Here is a 21,454-nt window from a genome sequence, read left to right on the forward strand (position 1 = left end):
GACTGGCAATCTGGGCAGCTAAGTGGCAGATGAGATGCAATGTTGACACATTTCATGGCATGAACCTGGGATTAAAAAATATGATAGCCACTAGGGACTGTGTTAGGCAAATCCATAATGGAGAAGGACTTCAGGGTACTTGTGCTCATATTATTGTTTTAGAGATGTGCCAAAGAAGGGGAACTAAGTTGGCAAATGGTATGCATAGTCTCAGTCATGAGGAAAGACTGGCCAAGTTGGGGTTGTTTATGCTGGAGAATAGGGATGTAAAGGCAAAAAAATAAAATCACATTTTTACTTTCTTCAATGAAAAATAAATCTATCTCCAATATACTTTAATTAAAAAATGTGTACCATTTTTATAAGAAACCTGACTATATGCAGTGAAATTCCCCCTTCGTTTTACTTGCTCTGACTGCTGAGGCCAGTCCCTGCAGGGAAACAATCATACTTTCATACTTTCTCCCCCACCTTACTTCTCAGAACTCGAGCAGCTTTGTTTGTTTCCCTGTAGAACAGCCAGCGACCATGTATCCGCAGACCCAGTGCAGTCTGTATATTCTGATTATTAATCAGTCTTGCTGTATCAGCTACTATGGCAGATATTATTTGACTTGTGCTGTTTTGATAATTTATGACAATCCCTTCCAACAGCAGCCCAGACCACACTGAGCATGTGCGTAGTCTTGGTCTTGCAAAGATGTTTAACAAAGTTACAAGATGACAACCCCCTGTGGCAAACTTTGAAAGCATAAATCATTTGTTTAATTGGGCTTCTGGTGCAGTAAATTCATGTTTATATTTAGTATACAAAATACAGCATTTCTAGCATTATTCTATTTTAGACTTTAGTTCCACCTTTAAGGTGGTAAATGGTGACTGTATAAATATACAAGGGGGCAATACAGCAATCGCTAATGCTTTATTTACCAGTAGGTCCTGTCACCTGCCACATGGGCACCCATTCCGATTCGAATAAAAGAGGTGCATCTAAATATTTAGAAAGGGTTTTTACAGTGAGAGAGGAAATTTTTTCCTGAATCAGCCAAGTCATACTGGCTGATACATTAGATGGCTTCAAAGAAGTGGTTAGATTCCTTTTATCATGTGATGAAATACAGGGTTACTGAAGCAGCTCTTAGTACACAGTTGATCCAGGGACTGGCCTGATTGCTTTCATGGAGTCAGGCAAAAATTTTTTTTTTTTGCCTTCCTCGATCACCTAGCATAAGAGCTGAACTCTATGGATGTCTCTTTTTCAACCTCCGTTACTATGTTACATGCAAACCAGAGTAGAAGCACATTGTTACATCACAGTTTATAGTCTAAAGCTGGCCATAGATGTAAAGATTTTTAAAAGATCTTTTTGTTATCGCGAGACCACGATTATCTCATTTCACCAATGAAAGATCTTTGCGTCTATGGGGACCTTAAAAGGGAGATGATGTAAGATATAATGGGTGACCAGCTCCTGGTTGTAGAGCTCCTGTCGATCAAGATAGTGGTGCCTGTTGCAGGTAGGGTTGCCACCTTTTCTGAAAAAAAATACCTGCCTTCCTATATATTTATCTTTTTTCCCTATTAACATTGGGATCAACCATCATTTTTACCGTCCAGGCCGGTAAAATACCGGCCAGGTGGCAACCCTAGTTGCAGGCCCAGACTGGAGATATGGAAACTTGGCAAATGCCATAGTGGCTGGTGTAATTTGTCATTATTTTGGTCATTTGTCTTTTTGAAATCTCAGGGCCTATTTGAACTTCAGTTCACACAAAGCAATGTGTGTGTAGGAGAATAAGGTGGAGGGCTTATATTACTGGTATGGGACCTGCTATCCAGAATGCTCAGGACCTGGGGGTTTTCAGGTAACAGCTTTCTGTAGTTTGGATCTTCATGTAAAGATTATTATAAACCCAATAGGCTGGTTTTAATTCCAATAAGGATTAATTATATCTTAGTTCGTATCAAGTACAATGTACTGTTTTATTATTACAGAGGAATAAAATATAATTGCAAAGAATTTGGATTTGGATAAAATGGAGTCAATGGGAGCCTTTCCCTAGTTAAGGGAAAATGTATATTTTGTATATTTGTATAATTTTGTTTTTACATAATTTTTTAATTATTTGCCTTTTTCTTCCAACTTTCAAATGGGGGTCATTGACCCCATCTAAAAACAAATGTTTTGTAAAGCTACAAATGTATTGTTATTGCTACTTTTTTTATTACTCATCTTTCTATTTAGGCCTCTCCTATTCATATACCAGTCTCTTATTCAAATCAATGATGGGCTGCTAGTGTAATTTGGCCCCTAGCAAACAGATTGCTGAAATTGCAAACTGGAGAGCTGCTGAATAAAAAGCTAAATAACTCAAAAACCACATATGATAAAAAATGAAAACCAATTGCAACTTTTCTCAGAACATCAGTCTCTACATAATACTAAAAGTTAACTCAAATGTGATGTGAACAACCCCTTTAAATAAATGTTTATGAAAAATACTTTATTTTTAAAGTTAAGGAGATGCAAAAATGATTTTGCTGCAGGGTTCAACAACATCATAATTAAAATCCCAATGATGACCAAACCTTGCCCCAAATATGAAGTATTTTCTGCGTGCAGTTAAACATCTTCCTCTTTCATTATTACACAGTATGAAACTACTGTTTGCATTCTGTGTACCAAGCAGGATTCCAGGTATCACTCTTTTTTTCATTGACCCCAAAAATTGTACTGCACCAGGCAAGGAGGCTGGATGTGGCAGTTAGCAGTGGGCGTTTGGTATCCCAATCCAACACCTTACACTAAAGGCATCAGTTGATCCTCGTAGGTCTCCGTTCCATTGGCCTACCCATGTTCTGGTGGCGTGGGTAGAGTACCCAAGAGAAAGCTGTCAGATATGGTACCTCAGTAGATGAGATATTACAACATGTACGAGCAGACCAGTATCAAAAGTACAGTCAAAACAACAATCATTTCTCACTACTAATACTGCTTGATCTCTCAGCCGCATTTGACACTGTAGTTCACCCTCTCCTCCTCCAGTCCCTCCATTCACGTGGCCTTCGTGACACAGCCATGTCCTGGTTCTCTTCTTACATCACCAATCGTTCCTTCAGTGTCTCCTACAATGGAGTATCACCTCCCCTACCTCTTTCTGTTGGAGTTCCTCAAGGCTCTGTCCTGGGACCATTACTATTCTCCCTCTATACTTCCTCCCTCGGCAAATTAATCAACTCGTATGGTTTCCACTACCACCTCTATGCTGACGATACTCAGATCTATCTCTTATCTCCTGATCTCAACCCAGAACTCCTAACTCGCGTCTCCTCCTACCTGTCCGCTATCTCTACCTGGATGTCGCAACGCTACCATAAATTATACCTCTCTAAAACTGAAATGGTTGTCTTTCCTCCAACTAACACCAGTAACATCCCGGAAGTATCCATCATAGTTAACAATTCCACTATCACCCCCTCGCCCCAGGCCCGGTGCCTTGGGGTTATCCTAGATTCTGCCCTGTCATTCACTCCTCATATCCAGTCACTTATTAAATCATGTCACTTCCACCTAAGGAACATATCCAAAATACGATCATTTATCACCCAAGATGCTGCCAAAATTCTTATTCACTCTCTCATCATATCACATCTACACTACTGTAACTCTCTTTTAATTGGCCTTCCCCTCCAGAGACTGTCACCTCTCCAGTCTATAATGAACACTGCTGCGAGGCTCATACACCTCAGCAACCGCTTCTCCTCTGCCTCGCCATTCTGTCAATCCCTGCACTGGCTTCCGTTACCTTTCAGAATCAAATTCAAATTAATGACACTGACTTTCAAAGCACTTCATAACTCTGTCCCACCCTGCATCTCTGAACTCACCTCTATATACTCACCCAACCGCTTACTACGCTCCTCTACTGACCTGCCTCAACTCTTCTCTCATTACCTCCTCACATGCTCGCATTCAAGACTTTGCAAGGGCAGCACCCCTCCTCTGGAACTCTCTCCCACGGTCTGTCCGACCTTCTCCCAACCTTTCTGCTTTCAAGAAATCTCTTAAAACGCACTTCTTTCGAGAAGCCTACCCTCACTCTGCTTAACTACCAAACGCAACACCACATACAGTACCACATTTCTCACCCACTTAATTCCACCTTGCCCACTCCCACACCTTGTGTATTACTTCCATCCCTTTAGAGTGTATGCCTATGCATAGGGCCTTCCTCACCTTTTTGTACCTATATTGATTGTGATGTATGTAACTCCATATGTTCTATGTATATAATTCATGTGATTTAGTTGTATAATCACATTTACTTTACAGTGCTACGCAATATGGCGCTATATAAATACATATTAATAAATAATAAATATTGTCTGGGATCATCAGTCCATGATACATTTACTGTAAATTATGCAGTACATGTATACAATAATTTAGTTCTATTGCCCATACATAGAAAGTGAAACACACCACTTTACCTTTTTATATCATACAACAGGGCTGTTCAACTGAAGACCCAAAGACTGGATGTGGACCCCACCCTGATTAAGGGCTCCATAGACTTATTAGCATGAAATTATTTTAACGTAGTTCATTCCTCAAACATAAGGTATGAGATAGATAGACAGACCAAAATATTTCAACAATTGACCCACACTACCCTTTAAGATTTGCCCATTTAGTAGAGATCAATTTATCTCATGTTATGCATAAAGGGCATTTGTGGAGCAAACAAGACCAATAAGTAGAGAGGGAGTTTAAAGATATTATCTTGAACTACGAATGCACAAATCAGCCCTATTCAGTTATCGAGAATGTTTAGGACCTGGGGTTTTCCGGATAACGTATCTTTCCTAAATTTGGATCTTTATACCTCACGTCTACTAGAAAACCATTTAAACATGAAATAAACCTAATAAGATTGCTTTGCTTCCAATAAGGAATAATTGAATCTTATTAGGATTAAGGTCAAGGTAATGTTTTAATATTGCAGAAAAAAAAAAAATCATTTTTAAAAAATTGGATTATTTGTATAAAATGGAGTCCATGGGAGACATACTTTCCATAATTTGTCGCTTTCTGGGTAATGAATCTAATACCTGTACTTACATGTAAAACTGCTCCTTACATTTCCACATAATTGTGCTCAGTACAGCTAAGTCCATCATATTTCCTCTTGTGAATCACATGCATTGCACCTAGCTCAAGGCTTCTCAGAGCAGCCTGTGTTAATGCATGCAGAGAACTTGCACCTATAAATTTCGGTGCCAGAAATGGAGCCATGTAAACACTGAATATATTCAGTAAAATTGTATCAGATTCATGTGCAATTGTGCGCTCGTGGCCATCGCTAGCGATAATTTGCCAGAAATCTCATCCGCAGGGACATTGGCAATTTACTAACAGGCTTAGAGGACAATTCACTAGCGAAAGAGACCGTCGATATCGCAGTTTTGTGCCCTATTTTTCCAGGCGCATTTTTGCGCAGGCGAACAGTCGTTACTCCTAAAATTTACTAAAGTGCGAATTTTGCAGAACGTTACCTCTTTCGCCTGAGTTTTCTTCGCCAAACTTAGACCTGACGAACTGATAAGATGAAGCTACAGCCTCCTCAATCTTATGTCAGTGACATCATATCCTGTATGCCGGAAAGTCATAAAAGTTCTATATTTAATTGTATAATTATTGTAAAATTGTTAAAAAAAAAATTCCCAACCATTTGAGGGGCATGCCACATTTCTTTGAGGGTGGGCTCATGTCTAGGGCATTAGATGATCTCTTTTGTCTTTAATTTGCTTCCTTGGACATTTGTAATAATAAGTGGCCACTTCAAGCATTTGCACCAACATCTCTAATAAAGATGTCTATACGACCTAAATGTACCCACCCCAGGGCCGCCATCAGGGGGGGACAAGTAGGGTTGCCACCTGGCCTGTATTTTACCGGCCTAGCCGGTAAAACACCTGCCAAGGCTGGGGCCGGTATTACAAATTTACCGACAATGTAGCAGCCGGTAAATTTGTAATACACCTAACAAAAGCACGTGGCCTGCCCCCCAGTCTGATGAAAACTCACCTTTTTGCCGGCTTCTTGCTACTTGCGTGCTGTTTTAATCCCCTGGCCACCAATGTATTATTTTAATGTTCTATAGGCCCCTGCCACCAATGTTTTTTTTTTTTTTAAAAACATGTTGTGGCCCCAATTTTTTCAACTTGTAAGGGGGGCACTGGCGCCAATTTTTTTTTTTTAATTTTTTTGGGGCCCTAAAAGCACCAATGCTTTTCAAAAAAACTTTTATGGGAGACCTGGCGCCAATGTTTTTTTTTTTAAACTTATAAGGGGGCCCTGGCCATCAATAGCTTTTTATAACTTGTGTGTGTGGGGGGGTTACTTTTTTAGCGCTGATGTCTGTGTGGTCTTTTAACTGTGATGTGGAGTGGGCGGGGTTTGGGGTTGTACGGGGCCCCGTGATTTCTAATGGCAGCTCTGACCCGCACTATTTAAATTGACCTAGGTCTAAGAGTACTAAAGAAGTTGCGCTAGGCAGAAATGAACACTAGCAAAAGTTTGCTATGAAATGCTTGTGCTGATGAATTAACGCTAGTGAAACGTCACCAGCTTTCGGATACAGAGACGCAACTTTGCATTTTAGTGAATTAGTGTAGTGGTAACAAATTAACGCCTGGCGAAGTGACGCGAAGTGTGGCGGAACCTTTGCTGGCGAAAATTCGCCCTTTAGTGAATTTGCCCCATTGTGTCAGGCGCATCACTGCCATGCAGCAATTATCCTGGAAAAAAACATGTTGTGCCTGAAATTGCACTTTGTACACTGAACTCACACTCGTAAATGAGTCCTATTGTTTTCAAATGTCTGCATTTAAATTGGGCTGGACATCATTCCAGACAAAGATATCCAGTCACTATAGTGATCAAGGGAGTCATCTTATTGTCGGTTATTTGTTTAGGGAGGAATACTTACCCCCATCTCCACCTAGTTGGAATTTTTACAGTACTTTTCATTTTGGTTAAGGAAGTATTAGAATGGAGATAGTTTTTAAAAATTTTGTTCTTGCACTGTCATATTTGAAATGACTTTTATCTTTCAGGTGTTACGGTGGCTATAGATGCTCCGATTTTTAAAAGCCATTTCAAAAAAGACCATTTCAAGCATATTATTTAGTTGAAGCCTGGGGATAGCTGCCTGCTTGGCCCTGCAAACAACTGGACAATGGATAAATTTCACTGTGACCAATGAAAATTTTCTAACCCGAACAATCGATTTTTTGACTGTAAAAATTTTTAAAAATTGTTAGATGCACGATCGTTCGGTGCCCACTAACCTCTTGATAATTTGACAGGTTTTTTAGATTGTACGAAAATTGGTAAAAAAATCTTAATGTCTATAGCCACCTTTACACACAAGTAAATTAACCACCTGTTTCACTGGATAAAAGTCTCTTCCTGACAAAGATCATACATTTTAAGATTGGCCTCTTCCCTACCCTAAGAAACAATCACCTGGCTTTTAAAGCCATATTATTGTTTTCCCCTTAGGCAATGAGAGTAGTGGGAGAATGGGTAGCCGCATGCTTTAGTAATTCTATGCATAGTGGGCACCAATTTATATTCAAATTTAGGATGTTTTATCCTTGTGCTTGTAGCAGATACGATTCAACCTAAAAGGTGGAAGTTCTGAACTGATTTTTAGAACTTCCACAAATATATTGTTTTCTGGCATAAACTTACTTTGAGGACATCTTTCACTTTACAGTATAAAAATGGCTTATTTCTAGAGCAGTGCATTCAGATTTTAGTAGTCAGGACTCTCACTAAAATTATATATTTGTTATTGGTGACAAGTCTTTCCAAATCAATTTTATATCTCTGAAATTTTTATAGTAAGTTTTCTCTTTATGTATAAAGCCTTTCATGCTTAATGAAAATGCACTCAAGTTTCTTAACTGTACAATTCATAAAGATTATTATTTTTTGATTTATAGATAAGTTACAATAAGCATACAGGGAAACACTGAGAGAAGTCATAAACTAGTTAGTTAAGCTAAGCTAAAATTTAGTTACTTTCAAATTTTAGCTACAGGGAATCTTTCTGACATTGGATTTACTGCATTTATTTCATTCGTAGATTTTAGAGAACATTTAGGATATGCAAAATGTTTTCCAATTTTATTACAGTGCTTATCTACACAAGAATTAGGGATGCACCAAATCTAAAAGAAATCAGGTTACTTTTTGTTACACAAACAAAGAAGTCAAAATGTTTTTAACTGCACACTGCACTTATGTTTCTCTTTCTTCCTTTCTCTAATTTACATATGTAAATCAGGGTTCGGGATTCAGCCAAATCTTTCACAAAGGTTTCGGGATTCGGCCAAATCCTAAAATTGGATTTGGTGGATCCCTAATAAGAATTTTGTAACTTTTTTTGTAAATCTGTTTCTGTTTACATTTTTGCTTCCATTTTGATTTGCCAAGATTCCAGTTTTTTCTCCATTTCAGACTCTGAAACTCTCCATATCAAACTTTGGTTCAGGGTTGTATTGAGCCCAACCCAATATGACACAGTACAACTTTTGCTGGTATTTTTTCTATATAGAGACTTCTAGAACTTGTTTTTCAGACATTTGTATGCTCTTCTACATTCTAAGAATGCTTTGGAATGTTTCTGTGGTTCCTATGTCCCCCCCCAACAGGATGGAAGTGAGAATGGTAATTGGAGAATAGGACATGATCCTGACCTGGCTAGGCCATTCATATCAGTTATTTCCAACACTAATCAAACCCTGTCTACTTTCCAATAAGCCATATACTTTAATGAGTCTAGAAATCTGGGCTGTCCCACTGTAAGGACAAGGATATCCTAAGTCACTTGGGGGGGGGGTCCATGACTTTAAAGGTTAAGATTTGGTTCAGCTACTGTATGTGCTTGTCAGCGTTTAGTGTGGGTATTTAGACAGAAGAGTGGATAACTGTTCTGTCTTGCTGCACCCTGGCCGATGGTAGTTGTACATTAACTTTACAGATTTAATCATGTTATTAACAAGGGTTTATTATGATAGTCCACTATGCCAAAACAAATGCTTAATCTTATATACGAATAATATAATTTGAGTGATGGGTGTTGCACTTGTTAGTAGGGATGCACCGAATCCAGGATTTGGTTCTTTTTGCAGTTTCTGGATTTGGCCTTAATTCTGTACGCTTATTTCAGTATGCAAATTAGCGTACAGATCTAGTTCAGTATTTAACCAAATCTTTTGTGGTGGTTTCAGTATTTGGCCAAATATGGATTGATGCATCACTACATAACTATTATTTGTTAAAAAGTGCATCATTTTCCTGAGCCAATTTTTCAGGGATTTTTCCAAAACAATGTAGTTATATAATGTGACACTTCAGTGTACGTAGAATCATGGTGCTCTGCTGGCAGATGCTCTTTTAACCAATATGGTGGGCCAGAGTATCCAGTAATTTTTTTTTTATTAAAAAATGTGTTATTGTAGAACGAAAAAAACCCACAAAGACATATTAAACTTTGAAATCGCTAAGTCTTTATTAAAGGACTAGTAACATCAAAAAATGAAATTGTTTTAAAGTAATAAAAATATAATGCAGTGTTGCCCTGCACTAGTAAAACTGCTGTGTTTGCTTCAGAAACACTACTATTGTTTATATAAATAAGCTGCTGTGTAGCCATGGGGGCAGCTATTCAAAGGAGAAAAGGCTCAAGTTACACAGCAGATAGCAGATAAGCTCTGTGGAACATAATGTTATCTGTTATCCATTATTTATCCTGTACCACATAGCCGTTTTTCAATTTCTGCCATTGCTACTCAGCAGCTTGTTGATATGAACTATAGTAGTGTTTCTGAAGCAAACACATCAGTTCTACCAGCGCAGGGCAACACTACATGATATTTTCATTACTTTAAAACACTTTCAGTTTTTGGTGTTACTGGTCCTTTAAGAAATAACTCCGCTTGTGCTGCTCTTCAGAAACGGTGATCCGGCGATCCATCGTGCGGCACTCAATTTCTTCTCCCTGCTTTCCTTATAAGAAATAGCCAGGGAGGAGAAATTGAGCGTGCATGATGGATTGTCGCTGTGTCGCCTTTTCTGAAGAGGAGCGCAAGCGGAGCTTCTTAAGTTATTTCTTAATAAAGACTTAGCGATTTAAAAGTTTAATATGTCTTTGTGTTTTTTTTTCCATTCTACACTAACAAATTTTTGTAATAAAAAAAATTGCTGTTACTGGTCTTTAAAAAGGTTAGTATGATTAACATAACGAAATGCTTCTGGGCCCAGGCGCAAGATGTGCACACGCCCCCCCCCCAGACACGCTGGACACACAGTTTCCTCACCGCAAGGCTGCGGCACAATCTACAGCAGGCCCAGTGGGGAGCGGGTAGGGTTGCCACCTGGCCGGTATTTTACCTGCCTGGCTGGTAAAAATGATGGTTAATCCCAATGTTATTAATAGGGAAAAAAGATAAATATATAGGAAGGCCGGTTTTTATTTTTTGGAAAAGGTGGCAACCCTAGGAGCGGGCCTTGGTTCAATCGCACCCCCTGCTCCCCCAGTAGTTACGGCACTATTTTAACTATATTTCATTACCATTTCTTGGTAAAGACAGGGAAATACCTATGTTTATAGAGTTTCATTGTATCTGTTGTGCAGGAGAACAATGTAGTAGTAACAGTGTCATAGAAGCCTGAATACGTGAATCTCATTTTCTCAAAGGGAAGGCAATGAATATAGGGAGTAGTTAGAGGGGTTAGCAAAGTGTTGTGCAGATGAGCAAATATTATTCCCTTCCTTGGTGGGTGGGACTGGGCAATGCTGCATTTTCCGCTGGGCCCCCCGATTGTCTGCCGAGTCACCTGTAGAGACCATGCACAAGTGAAAGTATCAGAGCATCATTATCTTCCTCTTTGTTGTGCTGAAGCTGTTTCCTGTATTTGTAACCACTTATTTTCAGATGCCATTTGTGTTCTCTGTTGCTGCTGCTTCGGAGCTCTGCTTCTGCACTGAACCATGAAGCTAACCTTACTCTACCTGCTGAGTGTGCTACAAGAGAAGCCAATGTTGATTATTTACCAAGCAGTGTCACTAAGGGGCAGATTTACTAAGGGTCGAATATCGAGGGTTAATTAACCCTCGAATTCGACCCTTGAGGTAAAAACCTTCAAATATCGAAGTCGAAGGATTTACTGCAAATCCTACGATCGAACGATTCGAAGGATTTTAATCCATCGATCGAAGGATTTTCCTTCTATCAAAAAAACCTTAGCAAAGTAATGGGAAAGGTCCCCACAGGCTAACATTGTACCTCGGTAGGTTCAAACTACCGAAGTATGTAGTCTAAGTTTTTTTTAAAGAGACAGTACTTCTTCAATGTAGTACTTCGAATGGTCGTATAGTCGAACGATTTTTAGTTTGAATCGTTCGAGTCGAAGTCGTAGTCGAAGGTCATAGAAGCCTATTCGATGGTCGAAGTACCCAAAAAAAACCTTCGAAATTCGAAGTTTTTTTACTTCGAATCCTTCACTCGAGCTTAGTAAATGGGCCCCTATGTGTACTCAGCTTTTGGCTTTGTGCTTTAATATGGCCTTAGTGTCTTATAATATCTTCATATTTCACACAAGGGTGTACTTTATTCATTATCTGTCTATCTATGCAGCTACTTTTATATACAGGTATGGGAACCGTTATCCGGAAACCCATTATCCAGAAAGCGATGAATTATGGGATTGCCATTTCCCAAAGACTCCATTTTATCCAAATTTTTAAAATGTATTTCCTTTTTCTCTGTAACAATAAAATAGTGCCTTGTACTTGATTCAAACTAAGATATAATTAATCCTTAGTGGAAGCAAAACCAGCCAATTGGGTTTACTTAATGTTTAAATTATTTTCTAGTAGACATAAAGGGGAACTCCAGCTTCCAAATCAACATTTGATAAAGAGGCCCACATAACACAGAAAGTGAAATCCAGCTGGTTAACAGTCCTTCTCTTTCTGCATCATTTGAAATCCTGGCAGGGAAGGATGGACTAAACACTGATGTTACAAATTGTAACAACTTCTCCACAGCTTACAGACAGCATGCAGGAACTACATAACCCACAATGCATTGCACTGTGATGTTCTGTTCCTTTTTGAAATCACATGTGCAGGGAATTGTGGGGTTTGGAGGATGCAGACTAAGGACAGATGGCTGTTGATACAAAGTAACAGTAGTCTGCCAGCTCAGCAAAGTAGTCAGACAGATCAGCAGCATAGCAGGGGGATAGGCTTAGGTTACTGTTCCAAACCATGAAAAGTATGCATATATTTTAACTGATTTATATTGCAAAGTTGCTTGAAATTATGTTTACTTTTGAAAAAGCTTAAGTTATGTTTGTGTGGAGTTCGCCTTTAAGTTATGAAGATCTAAATTACAGAAAGATGTATTATCCAGAAAAGCCCAGTTCACAAGCATTCTGGATAATAGGTCCTATACCTGTATAATATACACCTTTTAACCTATTTTACTGTATATGTTTTTTTTTAATGCAAGGAGTGGTATTTTTTTTAGGCTGAAGCGAGGCAAGCTACTTTCCTGTAGCTAAATAAAAAAAAATATTTAGAAGGAGTTTGCATGTTCTACGCATGTCTGTCTTTTTTTCTTGGAATTTTGGTTCTCTCATACACTAAAAATATACAGGCAGGTTAATTGGTTCCTGATGTAACTGACCCTAGTGTGCGCGTGTAAGAATTCCTATGGGCCTACCGGAATTCTAATCCAAAAAGTATGTTTGTTGTATGAACGTGCTAGCATATGTGAGACCATAAACTGATGTGTAACATGTTGTTGCTGTACAAATAATAATAATGTAAATAGCCTTAGTCTCCTGTGGTGAAAGCATTTATGTCAGCTGTGAGCAGCTGTGATTACAACCAATTTTCACTTAACAGTTGGTCAGCAGTATGTTGTGGTGTGACACTGCACTTACAGCATATGTGATATACCATACTTAGTCCAATTTGTATGCTGCCAATCATAGTTAGCAATGTTTTCTATATGCAAAAAAAATTAAAAATATGTATACTTTTTAAATGCTATGTGCATGCCTGGATGAGAGTCACAACCTTATGTGGTCACACTCTTATTGCACCCCTGCCTCATTGTTTAAAATTGTTTAAAACTTTCCCTTTCTGCAATAGTACATACTAGTATACACGGTTAGCAGGGCCCTCTCCTGGGGGCTTAAATTATTAACCTATTGGCCAGTTGGGCCCTGGCCATTCTACTGACAATAAAAAAGCCTGTACAATCACAACCGCACTCAATCCACCCTAGCAATGCCCCGTTATGCATCAGAAATTCAACCCACATTTATCAGTTATATACTAGGGATGCACCTAAGCCTTTTTTTTACCAGGATTCAGATTTGGCGAAATCAGTTCTGATGCAGACTGTAATATGAATCTAAATTAATTACTAATTAGCCTTTGGAGGAACAGATCTTCATTGCTCAAGGGCTTTGGTGGCATTGGGCTGGTACAGAAGCCCAGACAGTGCCAGTTTCCTGATCACGGGTTCACTTTGGGAGGGACATCTGAACTAGGGAGTATAATTTTCAACAATGAACTCATTGTCTGCTCTTATTTACTGTTTTCTACTTGTTTTTTTGTAGGTTTTATGTCGATATAAGTGACAACATTGGATGTTTTGATATTGTTTAACATTTAAGACGGATATGCTTTAATTGTCTAACATGCCCCCAATAGGCTTCCAGTCTTTCCTCTTCTCCTGCATTATTTTGTTAAACAAAATTATCAAGAAATGTTTGAAATCTGTAATTTTCCCAAAGAGTGGAAGGCTCAAGCTGTCAAAGAAAGTCAACATATTATTGAAGGGTCAGGACAAGGTGCTTTCTCCTGTGACACTATTTGAACATATATGTATTTCTAAACCTTTGGGTCCCAAAAGCGTTTTGCTTCTATATAAAGATCTCATCTCCACCATTCCGGTTCTACACTTGAAATATATCAATGACTGGCATCAGGAACTGGGGGACGCACAACCTGAGGAAGTATGGGATGAGATTTTATTACAACCTACTAAATGTCCAATAAATGCATCTATATAGGAAACTTCCTTCCTTCGCTAAATGGTTCCCGGGTCACTCACCAAATTGCTTTAGAGGATGTAATCAACTGGGTACGATGGGTCATATTTGGTGGGGGTGCCCCATAGTTAAACGGTTGTGGTCCCGAATCTATGCCTTGCTTGAATGTTTAATGTTTTTCATATCCCCCTGAGGAAGAATCCATATGAAGCGCTTTTCAATAAGCCAATAGATAACTTCACCAACCCACAAATGAAGCTTGTAATGACGATATTTAGTGCCACTAAACAAGTTATAGCTCAGTCCTGGCGTACCTCTTCTTTAGATTTTAATATGGTTAAACATAAAGTAGATAATGTCATGGTACTGGAGAAATTATCCTATATGATCAGAGATAAACAAACACTTTTCCTGAATATTTGGTCGCTCTGGCTGAGCTATAGAGATATCCGGATCAGCCCATGATGTACCCCGAAACATTGAGTGCCGTGATGGTGTGGCAAGACTCAGTACGGCAATTTTCTGTATATCCAAGCATGTGTGTAAGTGCAATTCTGAGACATGAGAAATTAATAACAATTGACTTATGATGGGTCATTATGTCTTTTTTATTTTTCGATGGATCTCTCTCTTCACCGGAGTTTGTATGTCATAATAATTTTATATTCTTTTTGTTTTATTTTTTCTGTAATGTGGACTTATATTTGATGACATGCATATTCTGAAGGACTGTATGTGTATAAACATATGTTTGCAAGTCAACTGTAATAGTTGAAATTTCAATAAAGATTATTGAAAAAAAAAAAAGAAAGTCAACATAGATGCACTGTATTTTCCGATTGCCAAAGGTGAGCACTGGGTTATATTTCTTCACACCTGTATGTTAACTTATGTCTAACAGTGTAGCAGGTCGACTGTGATTCCTCAATTATTCTTCTATGCTGTTGTGCCCAGTTGTTGGACTGCAGAGGTTGTGGTGTAGTGCTCCATATATAGCAGTGTATAAAGCTGGCCATAAACAATCCTATAAAAGTTTCTGACTGTCCTTCCAGACCAAGTCCACATTATTGGCCTTTGTATGGGGCCCATAAATATGTATCTGACAGGTTTAATAATACTTTAACGAAAGCATTGGTGCGCTGATGGCCTTTGGGTCAATGATCAGATCAGCCTGATTTGGACCAGCAGTTGGGTGGCCAAATAAGGGTGAGAATAATGCATTGTAGGAAAAATTTTCTTTTCCATTTTGAAATCATTAAGTGAAACAGCCATAAAATATACTGGCTGAGGTATATAAGAAGGCCACTTTTAATGGAATAGAAAAGAACAAACTGCTGAAACACTTTGCTTTATCTACAGTCTAAAGACTAGTCGTTTTCTGTAGAATATAATTTTTGGAAACATACTGTAAGCTGCTGATTTAGCTTCCGGAGACCTTCCAGCCTTTATCTTCCAGGATCGTACGATTACTGTGATGTTGCCCACAGAGGAGGCAACTGAAACCAAAGTGGTCAAAAACAGCTTAAATCCAACTTGGAATGAGACATTTCAGGTATAACTTGATCAGTTATAGAAAAAAAACTTATATTCCTCTCTTGGTCAATATGTAAATACAATAGCAGCTTCCACACTACACAAAAATAATAAAATATCCAATAGCTTTCACTCATTGATAAATTATATTCTAACAATTCTATAGGACGTTTTTCTACGAAGAGCTCTAATCTCACATTTTGATAAATCTGTCCCTATGTGTTCTTTACACACAATAAAACCTTTTTACGGTAACACATTTTTGCATTATATAACCTTGTATGTTTTTAGATGGCCCTTAAATAACAACTCAAGTGTTGAGTTATAATTTGGGTGAAAAATAAACTTTTGGGCAGGTGAACTTATAATATTATTGTTATCCAATATTTCCATATCTGTCTCAGCAATTATAATATAGTTATATGCCCTTTCTGAATTTCAGCTACTCTGTTGCTCTGTTTTATTTGTGTAATTGACCTCTTTTTCCTTTCTCCCATATCTAGCTGCCAGATCAGCATTGAAAACATCCTTACGCACTCTGTCACTGACATGGTAAGAGTTCTATATGGTAGTAGCAAAGAGGAAACATATTACAAATTTCCTGTCCTGTACCGGAATATGGTGCTTTCATCAAAACCATGTCATTTTATTTCTCATACACTGAGCACTGTGGTTCTCTATACACTAGAGCTTTACTCTGAAAGTTGTGTATTTTTTCCCTACAGTGGCTCGCATTGAAGAATACACCTTCTGGGAAGGCTCGAGTCAAATTTGAACGGATTAGAGGCAGATTTATCAAGGATCGAATTTCAAAGTAATGGGAGTTTTTTTTTTAACTCCCATAACTTCGAAATTCGAAAAAAAAGACCAACTGAAATTTATTTTAAAAAAGTTTTATTTGCAGGTGAATAGGCTATATTCGATTGTTTGAATCGAAGTAAGATTGTATTTGATCGAATTCGAATCAAAGTATTTTAAAAAAAAAAAACGTTGATTTTTCAAAGTCCACTACCCGACTCCAAATAGGTTTTAGGAGGTCCCCCATAGGCTAAAACAGCAATTCGGCAGTTTTTAGATGGCGAATGGTCGACATCGAATTTTTAAAGAGACAGTACATGATAAATTTCGATATTCAAATTTTCTAATTTTTTTCAAATTCAAAACGAATTTGGATTATTCCCTAGTTGAGGTACACAAGAATAGATTGAAATTTTAATTTTTTTACTAATTCGACCCTTGATAAATCTGCCCCTTAATCTTTCTCAACACAGTGAAAAACTTAAAGAGAGAATACCTATAAATCTTTGTGCTGACTGTTTGGGGAAAGGTTGGTATATTTTGTAGTTTGGTGTATCTAACTTGTTGTTTTTCCAGGTGCTGATGGAGAACAGAAACTCTGCTGTGTAGATTCAGAAATTTTGGCCAGCTATCCTCTATGTCTATGTTAGAAGTGCAGGTAAAGGTGGCCATAGATATAACAATTACGATCTATCCATTGTTTGTTTTTCAATTACAAATGTTAAGAGCTGAATCATCAGATACACAGCAGTATCCCCTAGCCAATGTTCACACCATCAAAATTTTCCATCTTGGCCAATTGACAAGCTGACCATCATCCAAGTCTTTTGCCGAAAATCAGTAGGCTCAAACAACCTACACATTTTTGTAATCATATTTTTCTTTCTTTTTTAGACCATCAGAAATAGTAAGGACCCATTGTGGAACAAGTCATACCATTTTCCAACACAGATCCCTTATGAGAAGAAATTACATGTTTCTACTTCAATCTGTAGCTGTGCATGGTGAGCTTTTGCCTTTTTTTATTGCTTTGTTTGCTGTAATTCTGCAGATTCTTTTCCTTGTTATTGAGGGAAAAGGCGTGCGTCACAGGCGCTTGGGCACCTTGTCTATGTCTGTCTGTGACCTAGTGTTGGCAGAAAACCTCACCATGGAAGGCTGGTTTAAATTGCATTCACCTCATCCACTGGCTACTATCAACATAAGACTGTAGTTGAAGGTAAGCAAGAGATATTCCACACTCTATTCTGAAACTCATTTAAGATATTTGTGTATTTAACGAAAAGTTTATCATGTACAGAGAACTTTCTATTCTCCAAATAGAGGGAATAATTTTATTTTACTCTGAAACATACATAAGGGTCCAAATATGGCTCCATTAGTTACGGAATAAATTAACTGTAATGATATGCAGGTGATCAGGAAATAATTGAAGGAAATAATTAATTTTCTGTCATGTCTCCATAAAATCAATCTGATTCCCTCAAATGTATGTTGCTATATAGTGATTGTTTCACAGTCAGCCTTTTAAAACCAAAATCCTTTTTAGTAAAACAATTTATCTGATATTTAAAAATAAGATAGTAATAATACAAGAAGACAATGAATCCTTATTTATGTATAAAATAAATTGGTTTGTAACAACAGGGAGTTTAGGAGAACAATGCTTCTCATTACTTTATACAAATATATGTACTTATCGGGCAGCTTTTCTCTGTTTACCTCTGTTGATTTATTTTATATTTCTTCCATAGGTTCTAGTACCTCTTCATCTTGATGAGAGGAGAGAGCAAAATGTTTCCAGTGATGCCAGTTCTAAAGCGCTGTGTATAAAAAGGTAAGGAGAAATGTATTGTGGGACACTAATATAGGGGGTCCTGTATACCATAGACCCTAAAATAGTGGTGTGATACCGTCGAGTCATATTCTTGCTGGCGGGAAGGCATTTTGGAAACAAAGTGACGTGTGCATAAAGTAACAAACGTGACATGCACACGTCACTTTGTTTCCCATGATGTCACAGTGTGGGAGTTGCCGTCAAGGCATTTCCCGCCACAGCACTGTATTTGAGTGGGCACTGTATGGTGATTCAACACTTTGAAAAAGGCTGTTATTACAGCCGAAACTTCACTCCGTTAAGTGTAATAAATTATAAAAAAAAATTATATATATATATATATATATATATATGCACTCAAAACAAGCGCAACTGCCTAGGTGCATCAGGAAGTGAAAAAAAGTTTTTTCACTTCCTGATGACGGCTTAAGTGAATAGCCGAAACGTTGAAATAAACATCATTTTTGTTTTTGCACCTTCAGAAAGTCCTGTGAGTGCGGTTCTTTTGCTCTACTATATATATATATATATATATATATATATATATATATATATATATATTAGTAAGAGGCAGAACTATATTCCAGGGAGACACAACAGGGAGCTGGAGTGCCACAAAGTGTGGAGGTGCCTGTCTGATACTTATCATTGTGTTTCCGTGTCTGGCTGCCATGGAATCTCTTGGATACAGGAAGTTGCTGAACTCCCACGCCCATGTTTGTTCAGTAGCAATGTGCTGCATATTCAGCTGTCACTGCCTGCGTTGGTGGAAGGTTAGAGCGAGCCAAGACATGTGCTGGTACAAAGCACACCTCAGTTATTAGCAGCCTTCCTACACCTGCCCTATTACACACCCCCTGTCATCTCTCCACACCCTCCTGAATGGGCTCAGCTCTGGGCGGGCATGCAAGAGCGTGGAGATGTAAACACCCAGTGTCAGCTGGGAAATTTAGGTAAGCGTTGCACACAGCTTATACATATGGCCCAGTCTTTTCAGCAATGCATCCAGGCCTGGACTGGCAATCTGTGGGATCTGTTGCTGCAAAATGCTTCACATTTGGTATTATACACCATGGGGGGTAATTACTAAAACTTTAGTTTATCTCATTGTTTGATTAAAGCAAAGCTGACCTAACTCCCATCCTCAAATTTAACTAATTTATAAAACAATAAGCTCAAAAAAGTCTGTGCAAGAAAAGTCTCGACAAAATCAAATGAAAATTTGAATTGTATGACTTTCCGGATGTGATGCCCGAATCACTTGGTTTTCACTTGTCGCCCGAACGAATCCCAGCGCAGATCACAATATCTTCAAATTGTAAAAGGAACATCTGTCATTGACTTCTACATAGCAGATTTTAGCATTTGGATTCAGATTTTTAACAGCTGTGGGGTACAAAAAATATTTAAAAATTCAAGGTTTTTTTGGTAAACATATATGTTTTCCCCTTAAAAACTCGACCAGAAAAAAATCAGGGTTTCATAAATAGGCCCTATATGTGTAAAGCTGAACTTCGTAATGGTTTCTACATTTAGATCTTACGCTATAGTTAATTTATGGTGAAATCAAAATATGTTTGCCTTTGTGCCTATGTCCAGACTAGGCACAGGATACAAATGTCTGTGTTGTTCACTGAAAGACTAGGAAACAGAGGCAAACTGCTTGTAGATGAGAGACAAAACGCGTAAGGTGGGCCATATGGGGTCAGTATGTATCAAAAACTTTTTAAAATGTGAATACTAATAAATAATTTATTTTTACTGAAAACAAGCCTTGGGACATATATCTTTTGATATAAAAATCTTTGTGTACCGATTGCCTTTGGAACTTTGCCTTTTGCATGTCCCTCTGGCTATGTCTAAAGATATACAGAAATCAGGTGTATGGACTCCCAGTTATAAAATGATTTGCAACAAGAATATGTGAATATAGCGTAAAAACAAAACAAGAATATGTGAATATAGCGTAAAGCTGGTCCTATTTGGTTCAATAAAACCTGCCGACTTTGGATCCTCCAGACAAAGTCAGTAAATTTTTTATTATACACATATTTATAAAAGGTCAGCATATTCTGCAGGGGTTACAATTAATGGATATATGCATCAAAAATACCAAAAAACAAACAAACAATACAGACAGTTAGGAGGGACCTGCCCAGAAGAATTCTTGCAATCTATATGCAATTTAAGGGGTAGATTTATCAAGGGTCGAATTTCGAAGTGCTAAAACGTCGAAATTCAACCATCGAATTAAAAATGTTTAAATTTAGCTGTTTGCAATCGAATTACAATGGTTCGATCAATAAATTAAAAGAAAGAAAAAAATATATATATACTGTATATATCATGTGAAGAACCGCATTACACAGGACTTATGAGTGAAAAAATGTTTATTCCTTCAAAGTTTCTGCTTCTTACTCAAGCCGTCTTCAGTTAGAAGCTGAAATGTTGAAGGAATAAACGGAACATTTTTTCACTCACAAGTCCTGTGTAGTGCGGTTCTTCACATGATATTGATATTTACTAATTTTTAACCAGCACCCAGGCATTGACTAACAGCCTGTGTGTGGACCAGCAGATTGTGTGTATATATATTATAATATTCAGTGATATTGTGTTCAGTAGGAATATCCTGAACATAAAAAACAAGCAGTGTAACTAATGAGGAGCTGACTGTTGGGAAATATTTAAGTATAATAATATAAGTATCACAATTAAGAGATTAAATAACATTACAATGACATTAAAGGGGTGGTTTACTTTTAAGTTAACTTTTAGTATGTTATAGAGTGTCCTATTCCTACCAACTTTGGAACTGGTCTTCATTATTGTTTTTGTATAGTTCTTTTATTAATTAACCACAGGTAATACCCTAGCAACTAAATAGCTGCTGAAATATCAATCTGGAACAAGTAAAAAGCTAAATAACTGAAAAAAACACAAAAAAAATGAAGACCAGTTGCAAACCCTAAAAACCTTGATCAGAAAAAATGGAAGTTTAATAAATGAGCGCCATAATGTTCCAACCCAAAAACTTTATAGGTACAATCAAATAAGGCATTTTTTTTACAGAAGAGATCTCCTTTCTCCTGGCATACCTTCTTTGAAGCAATTTGCCTTCATTGCCCTCTAATGAAAGG

At 37.7% G+C, this 21,454-nt stretch overlaps 1 long non-coding RNA gene across 1 annotated transcript; it reads left to right on the top strand.

The window, feature by feature from the left end:
• Nucleotides 1-14,881: 14,881 nt before the first annotated feature.
• LOC108708646 lies at nucleotides 14,882-18,071 on the top strand. Its single transcript, XR_001934503.2, has 3 exons — nucleotides 14,882-16,231; nucleotides 17,054-17,135; nucleotides 17,372-18,071. It is a non-coding gene; the product is annotated as an uncharacterized LOC108708646 (long non-coding RNA).
• The last annotated feature ends 3,383 nt before the right edge of the window (nucleotides 18,072-21,454 follow it).

This window comes from Xenopus laevis, chromosome 2L (assembly GCF_017654675.1).
Source record: "Xenopus laevis strain J_2021 chromosome 2L, Xenopus_laevis_v10.1, whole genome shotgun sequence".
Taxonomy (NCBI): Eukaryota; Metazoa; Chordata; class Amphibia; order Anura; family Pipidae; genus Xenopus; species Xenopus laevis.